This window comes from Cyprinodon variegatus, unplaced genomic scaffold, assembly GCF_000732505.1.
Source record: "Cyprinodon variegatus isolate N-32 unplaced genomic scaffold, C_variegatus-1.0 Scaffold46, whole genome shotgun sequence".
Taxonomy (NCBI): domain Eukaryota; kingdom Metazoa; phylum Chordata; class Actinopteri; order Cyprinodontiformes; family Cyprinodontidae; genus Cyprinodon; species Cyprinodon variegatus.
Window position 1 is genome coordinate 1,431,088 of NW_015150499.1, and position 7,273 is coordinate 1,438,360.

At 36.5% G+C, this 7,273-nt stretch overlaps 1 protein-coding gene across 1 annotated transcript in view; it reads left to right on the forward strand.

Moving 5' to 3' along the window:
• The first annotated feature begins 1,357 nt into the window (after positions 1 to 1,357).
• LOC107082021 (growth factor receptor-bound protein 2-like) overlaps positions 1,358 to 7,273 on the forward strand; it is a 42,558-nt gene continuing 36,642 nt past the window's right edge. Inside the window, exon 1 of the mRNA XM_015370442.1 lies at positions 1,358 to 1,656. The gene's annotated coding sequence lies outside the window, so the exon portion shown is untranslated. The remainder of the gene's footprint in view (positions 1,657 to 7,273) is intronic.

Below are 7,273 nucleotides of genomic sequence, written 5' to 3' on the forward strand. Positions count from 1 at the left end.
ATTTGGTTCAGTTCTATTCTATTCTATTCTAGTCCATTCTATTCTATTTGTTCTATTCTATTTGGTTCAGTTCTATTCTATTCTATTCTAGTCCATTCTATTCTATTTGTTCTATTCTATTTGGTTCAGTTCAGTTCTATTCCATTCTAGTCCATTCTATTCTATTTGTTCTATTCTATTTGGTTCAGTTCTATTCCATTCTAGTCCATTCTATTCTATTTGTTCTATTCTATTTGGTTCAGTTCTATGCTATTCTATTCTAGTCCATTCTATTCTATTTGGTTCAGTTCTATTCTATTCTATTCTATTCTATTTGTTCTATTCTATTTGGTTCAGTTCTATGCTATTCTATTCTAGTCCATTCTATTCTATTTGGTTCAGTTCTATTCTATTCTGTTCTATTTGTTCTATTCTATTTGGTTCAGTTCTATTCCATTCTAGTCCATTCTATTCTATTTGTTCTATTCTATTTGGTTCAGTTCTATTCTTGGGTACAAACACCTTTCAACACTTGCATTCTTGCAGCTAAAGGAGATTCTGGAAACTATTCACTCAGAGGAGATGAATAAAAAAAATCCCTCCACACTTAAAGATTTATAGTTGTTGATGTTTTTCCTATAAATCAATCACCTCAATTCTTTATTTTATAATCCCAACAGCGTCAGTGAAAACTGTTTTCTGTTATTTCTCTTTGCAGAAATTGGGTTTTAATAGAAAGATATTTGGATCTTCCTGACTTCTTAGCAATGACCCCCCCCACACACACACACACCATTAACTGCTGACTGTCTGTTATTCTGATGACAGTGTGTGTAACATCCTGCAGTTTAGTTCTTTGTCAGATAAATAGAGATCATGAACCATCGTCTATAACTGGTGAATTATTATCTATGATCATGGGCGGCTAGACTGGGGGGCAAGAGGGGCCGCTGGTCCTGGGCCCTGTTAAGGGGCCCTTGAACTGATAATATGCAGAGCACAAATTAAAATAAAAGTAGGACAATTTTTCCTGAAATTAGTTTATTTTCCTCTGATTTAAGGATGTAAGACCATTTGCAGATAGAAAATGATGACTTATGTTTAAAATAAGGAGAAAAACTAAAACTCCATTATATAAGTGCATAATATCTAATGATCTTATTTTAAGTTCAGATAATCATTTATATGGCAATTTTACTTTTTTTTACCTGCTCAAATTAAGGGGACATGAATTTCTTTTAAGGATATGTGAAGGGTTTTAATCAGTGCAGTACTGGTAGCTCCGCTAGGGGCGCTGTGCTGCGCCTGTAAATCAGCCTCTCCAGTTTTTTTTAAATCTATATTTTCATTTCAGACGGAAGTTAAGTTATTTTGCGCCTCTCCTCCTGCAGCCTCTGCATCACAAACCTGCTGCTCCTTCATCTCCTCCCGGCTTCATTCATTCAGGATCTCATCCTTTGATGTTTTTCCCTCTTTGGACTCTGGATTAAAAACAGTTTAATTCTAATTTATTTTTCCTCAAACCGTCAATGATGCAGCGTCGCTGTCGCTCAGGAAGGAGAAGCTGCTGCGCTTAGAATAAAGAGCCGCAGATCTGCAGCTTCAGGGAGGAGAAGGTGAGCCCAGCTGCTGGAAACTGACCGGAGAAACAAAGCAGAGAAATAGTTTTAAAGTCAGGTGATCACTCTTCCTCTTTTTGTTTCTTTCTGTTTCTCCTGCGTTTGAAACTTAAACCAAACCAAAGAAACATTTACTGCGACATTTCACGCATAAAGCCTTTGAAACTCTTTTGGTTCCTAAATTTAACTCTTGATTTATTTCTCAATAGTTCCTAATAACCTAAAAACCAAACAGGATTAAAAATATATTTAAAAAAATTCCCCCCAACTCTCTGGATTTATGTTTAATCTTAACTTTTTAAAACTTTCTGTGATCATATCTCCCTTTGCATGTTTGCATGCTGCTTCACTGCATGCAACACTTTAGGGACGTTCTGTAAGAAAAGCTTCACTCATGAGAAAAGAAAAAAGCAAACAGGTCAGAGCGAAACGTTTATTGAAGTTATTTAGTGGTTTCTGTCTGAAGCAGCTGCAGCAGGGACGGTTTTCTCTGCAGCCTGATGGTGGAGAGAGGAAGTGGCTGCTCACAATCAGCAACAATCAAACACTTTGACTCAGTCCCATCTCCTCCAGCATGCAAATAGCTTCAATGGTTCCCATTTTCCAGCTGCAGTTTTCTCATATTTTATCTGGATTGTAGTTTTTTATTAGACGCTCAGTCAGTAGAAACAAGAAGTTCAGGCAGTTGGCACACATGGCTGAAAAAGGGGAACTTGTTTGAATGTTTGCTTTAAACATTCAGTTGCAGAGTAATGTTGCAAAAAAGGAAAAATTTTCTCTTAATGTGTTTTTAACTTAATTACTTCTCCTTTTTTCTGGCATTTGTGTTGCATATTTGGTGTAAAATTAACCAACTTGTCATTTCTGAGGCTTTACTGATTTAAGATTATCAGGTTTTAAAGTTTTCATTGAGGTTCTGCTAAGTTTACCTTGGTTTTGTAATCCGTCTCTGTAAACAGACGTGCAGCTCGGTTCCCTAAAGTTTCCCAATAAACAGCCACTTAGAAAACTCTGCTGGACTTTATATAAACTCAGACCAATGATAGTCGGCTCACCTGATCGTTTATCGCCTGGTTTTATTTTATTTTTATCAGCTGAAATCCTCACAGAATCAGGGACAGCATCACTTTTAAGTATAACTCATTTGCAGGCATGAGATCTACAATATTAAATGTTAAAATAAGGGTTTAATTTGATCTTTTTGTTTTTATTCAAAACACTAAAGCAACCTTTAAACACTCTGTGACTTACAATTAGAAACAAATGTTTTATAAATAAATATAAGTAAAATTTTTGATGTAAAATATAAAGATTATCATTTTGATTTTTGTTTTTAAGGGTTTATTTTAAATGTTTAAATGTAGCCCGATCTATTTCCTCGGTCAGTCTGGCTGCTCTATCCAGCCTGCAGGCTGTTCCCTTATCTGTTAATTTGCTAAATGTAGTTTTCAGGTTAACTTTAAAAAGGTTGATTAATGGAGCTCTGTTAGTTTGCATCCTATAAATGTCCATGTTTACAGACGATATTGTCTTCTTTGTATGGGGGAAAGAATCCCCTTCTTTCAGCCAGCTGACCAGCAGCTCACAGCAAAAAAGGGATTATAACCCCCCAGGGAGGCTCTTGTCATTCTAGTTTTTTCTCTGGCAACTCATCGTACTTTAATGATAAACACATATAAGTTTGCTGTACAAACTTTCATGTTTCTTCTTTTAAAAAAGATCAGCAGAATATCAGGAAAACTGTTATCGATCATGAAGCGACCACATCTTCCCTCCTCTCTCTGATTACCATCATCACAGCCCCATCATCCAGCATCTTAGTCACTAAGATCTACGTAAAGTGATGGCATAAAGAGCAGCAGTTAGCATGCAGATTAAATGCATGAAGTTTTAAACTCTAAACTAATCTAATTCTGCATCCATGTGATGTTTGTGCTACTGCAGAAATTCTTATAAATCAGTATATTTTGCACCTTTGAGTTTGAGAAGAGTCTGCTGAGTCTTTGGTTTTTGTTATGGAAGAAATGGTTTCTCGTGTTGTTTTGAATGCAGAGATATTGAATATGTAGGAGAAAGAGAAACGCAGATGGAGCAAGTTTTTATGCAAACAGTTGAACTGCTGGTAAAGCTGCTTTTAGAATCAGATATTCATGCTTGTGGTTAAATGTTCCTGTTAAGATTCCAGACAAGCCAAACTGAACGTCTCATTTTAATGTTTAAAAGAAGTCATCATATTCAACAGCTAATTTCACTATATTAAATTTAAATGGTTAAATTTACTCTGTTCCTCCACCGACTATAGAGAAAAAACAGATTTCTTCAATGTCCAGTCCAGAATCCAAATGATTAAGAAATATATATGTGATTTATTTTTATTTTCTTTGCTGCTCCGTAAATATGAGCATGTAATATTTTAATTAAAACTCAACAATACGTTTTTTGTAGGAAAAGGATGTAAAAAAAAAAATAAATAAAAATATCTACGGTAGAGCCAGAACATAAAAAAAACATTTGTTCTTTATTTTTTTATAAAAAAAAAAAAAAACATTAGACACTTTTTTTAGTTTTAGGAATAAAATTTGTGTTTTGCCAAGTTTAATAAGTGAAGACATTAAAAGGACTGTTAAAAAAAACTGCTTAGATTTTCTGTTATAACTGTGTCGTAATAAAACTAAAAGGTCTCCATTTGCACCGATAAGCTGTGATGAGGAGGCAAATCATTCTTGATTTGCAGTTGGGGGGGTTCGAAAACACAAGTAAAGGGCCCCAATATGACCCCTGCTTTGCTCAATCCTCCTAATGAAGAATCAGATTAATCTACTTTTTAAAGTACTTCTAAAGTCCAAAACTAACTAATTTCCAATTAGGATCAATTCTCATGTTAATTCCAAAACATCAAATCATAGATTAGAATAACCAAAGATCGCTAAAAGGAAAAAAAATCATTTCCCACTGTCCTTTCAGCCAAAATTTACCATTACTTTATTCATTCGCTGTTCAATTTTTTATTTAATACTAACATCAATATGTTGCATAACTGCACAGTCATGTCATTTAGGTAACAGCAGTTTTTTTTTTCTGATGCATGTCTCGCTCCGCCTACTGTAGCTCCACTCACGGAGCTAGGCGGAGCGAGACATGCATCTGGCTGTTGTCAGGTTAGTCCTGTCCAGCAGTGTGGCAATAAGAATAATTGTCTTGATGCCAAAAAAGAACCCAACAGATTTTACTTTCACACGTGGAGCAGTACGTCTATCGCTTTGATTTATTAATATAAATAGCTTTATTATAATTCATGCAGGGAGTATTACAGATTATATGGATACTGTAATGTAAGAAGAACAGGAAAAAGGAGAAAAGATGAAAGAAAGAGAATATAAAAGGGAGACAATGATAAAAAGAAACATTTTATCAAAATGTATTTTTTTTAAATACCAGCAATAGACTTTGATATCAGATCTGATCGGAAACAATTAATTCTAAGAGTTGGAATTAAATAAATGTTTGTAATTTCTATGGTTCCCTAACCCTAATTTTACTAAAAGGCTTCAGCCAGGGTGCAGAATGATGGTGCGCAGTGCAGGCGGCCATTAAAGCAGATAGATACGCATTAGAGAGAAAAACTCACTGCAGTGAAACTTCATGCAACGCTGCATGCAACGCTGCATGCAACGCTGCATGCAACGCTGCATCGCTGCATGCAACGCTGCATGCAACGCTGCATGCAACGCTGCATGCAACGCTGCATGCAACGCTTGTAGCTGAATCAGACAGATACACCCTTACAGAACAGCCTGTTGCAAAATCAGATGACGTATCCATTTCCTCGCAGCATTTCACCTTCATGTTTTCATAGATATTGCAGGAATTCTTCACTTTTTGATCTTTCAGTTAAACTGATAAAAAATGATGACTGGACCATTAAAGGTCGACTGAAACGTTCAAGGAAAAGAATCAGATGAAAAATCTAAGATAAGAATAAATTCAGAAACTAAACTAAAACATTAGAAAGAAGGTTTGTTATTAAATAATATTCAGTTGGACCACCAAGGGGAGAGGTAATGATCTACCAACCTGAAAGCTGTGGGTTTCATTCCAGCAAAGTACTTCCAGGTATCTAAAAGCCCTTGGGCAAGGCATTTAACCCAAAGTTACCTGCTTATCCGTGCATCAATGTGCATGTTTGTGATTGGGTGAATGTGGCTTCTGTTTAAAGCTTATAATTTACTCCATTTATCATCTATATGTCAATAAAACTCACCAACTAAAGCAGGATGTATTCTGAGTTAAAATATGAACAAGATCAGAGTCTGTAGCTACAGAGCGGGCAAATCAACCCAGTTTGTGTTCAGCTGAAATGCCGACTGTTGATTTAATTGTGGCTGAAACACAAACTGTCTGAGGAGCCAAAAGGCTCTGGGGAAAATGTCACCAGCAGGTAGAAAGGTCACGTTTTTAGGACACCATAAGAAACCTGCACCACAACAAAGATGTAAGAAATCTGCTGATGTTATGAGAAAATAAGATTATAGACATTAAAAAGTCATCAAACATAAACTCACTAATGGGAAGAAGCATTTATAGCAAATAGGACAAAGAGTGATGGTTGCTGGAGGTGGGAGTAAGTTCAAGTTTGGGTGTTTGGTATGTAGCTGCAGGGGGGGGGGAATTTAAATGGTGCTGAAGCTGGATGAGTTTGATGCACAGCAGCAGGCAGAGGGAGGGGCTTTAAAGTGAGGAGTGGGGGCTTAGTGGTTTAGGGCAAAGAGCTTGGAACCCTGAGGTTCTGAGTTTGACACCCACTCCCACAGACTGCCTCTCTGAGCAAGACCCTTAACCCCCAATTGCTCCCTGGGTGCCCCACAATGGCAGCCCACTGCTCCCCAAGGGGATGGGTTTAATGCAGAGGAAACTTTCTCCAATGTGAGATCAATAAAGTTCAATTAGTATTATTATTGTTATTATTATAAATGCAGCTAAGCGGAAAAGAGCTTTAAATCCTGCTGAATGAAGGCGTTTAGGATGAAGCCTTTTAGTTTTCAGCTGCAGGGCAGATGGGAATCTAGATGCTGCACCTGAGAGACGTTTTTTAGATGCACCTGATGATGGAATTTAGCATGAAAGCAGCTAAAGATGGAGCTGCTGGAACGATGCACTGCAGGAAGAAATGCTCTGAGCAGATGTGCAGAAAGGAGGGACTTTGGACCCATGAAGCAAAGCAATAAAGGAGATGTGGAGCTAAGTTAACTTACAGTCATTCAAGCTGTGCATTATTACCTAATTATAATTATAAGACTTCAAATTTATAGAGAAACTGCTGTGTCTGGTTGCATATTAAGTTTTTCCGTAAGATTAATGTGTTCTTCTATCTTAATATTTGATATTTCTTTTGTTTTTTTACGCTTCAATTTTGCTCAATTTATTAGGGAAACTGAAATACAATATTTCCTTTCCGGCTTAAAAATTTGGCCAGAAATCAAAATTCAGATTTTTTTTTGGTTGCACAAAGCACCAGCATGTATATGTTTAACTCCATGTTTTTTAAGCTTGCTTGTTTAGAGTCTATTTCTACTCCCATGCATGGATCTGTGCTCTAGCTTTTTCCCTTCTATGTGGCACCAAACCCACTTAAGGGTATTAGTTAGGGATGCACGATATAATCGGCCCCCTATCGG